This window comes from Schistocerca gregaria, chromosome 3, assembly GCF_023897955.1.
Source record: "Schistocerca gregaria isolate iqSchGreg1 chromosome 3, iqSchGreg1.2, whole genome shotgun sequence".
NCBI classification, from domain to species: domain Eukaryota; kingdom Metazoa; phylum Arthropoda; class Insecta; order Orthoptera; family Acrididae; genus Schistocerca; species Schistocerca gregaria.
Window position 1 is genome coordinate 94,931,619 of NC_064922.1, and position 1,415 is coordinate 94,933,033.

The following is a 1,415-nucleotide window of genomic DNA, read 5'->3' on the forward strand; positions in this document are numbered from 1 at the left end:
TATATTAAGCAGAGGGTGAAGAGGTTGAGACTGACAGAGTAATGGATCATTCTATAGAGGTATGAAGTAGATTATTAAAATATCCTTGAAATAATGAAAAGTAATTTGGCCACAAAATTTCTTGTTTAAAGGGGAAGTTCTCATTAACCTGTCCAACTCTCAAAGCTCTCTTTCTCCACGTTTACTTTCAGGATGGTAACTTGATTTTAGGATCTGTTCAATTTAATAAACATGCAGGAACTTTTTACATTTTACACTATTAAAGTTTTGTTCATTATCAGAAATGATTACACTCCACATGTTGGCAATCAAGAAGTAATTTTTAATTGCCTGTCTTTGTCACTGCACTAGTGGCACTTTTCAATATATGTAAGTTGACATATTTAGAAAATAGCTCACATATTGTAACAATGTGTAACACCTGCACAGCTCCAGGGAAGGGGACCACCTTAAGTGAATGGCAAGGATTTGCAGGGGTTTCTTGGTAATGACTAGGTGTAGCTCACCTTTGGAGCCATGGTTCAAAGGTTCAGCATTTTGACAGACTAGGCATTTGTGGATAATCCATTACACGCTGCTTTGGAGGAAAGGAAAATAGCAATACTCACTGATTTTCTCAGCACATTTAGCCACTCCAGGATCCCCAGTGCTCTATGGGTGCACAAGCTTAGCTTTTACCAGTTATCATACCTCATGAGACAGCAATAACATAATACATTATTGATAAGCACACAGTGTGAATACAACTTACCCGTAACCCACCTGATGCACTAGTTACAGATTTCTCTCCACCTGGTGGGAGGGGGGGGGGGGGGGGGGGAAGGAGGGGGTGGTCTGTCTCTGAGGTGTGACACGTAACTAAATATAGTTGATGCAGATAATAAATTTTATCTTGCATCAGTAAGATCTTATATTTAGTACTTTATCCCTTAGATTCCAGGTTACTACATCATTCTCTCCCTTTACGTAAACTATTTCAAAACCGTATTGTAGAACTGAACCAGTGTTGTGTGCAGTACTTTTCAATTGAGAAGAAAGCTTAAGGGCTGGTTATCACAGTATACTTTGGTGTGATTACCAACAAAACAATGATGGAATTTCCTAAAAGTACATATAATTGTGAGAACTTCTAACTCAGTGGCTATCTGGCTCACTAGCAAAGAGTATTGTACAGACAGTTCATGTACTGTAAATGCCTCTGATATGGAAGGGCAGGCTCCCGACCTGGTACATATCCAGATGGTACAATTGTTGTGGACTAGCTAGTGCATTTTTGATTTTACTGAAAGCAGATTGGCATACTTGTGACCAATTCTATGATATCTGTTGTGTAGAAAGTTCAGTAATGGATCTGCGTTTAATAATTGGTCTGGAATGAAGTTACGCTAGAAGTTGGATAAATCTAAAGGTACTTT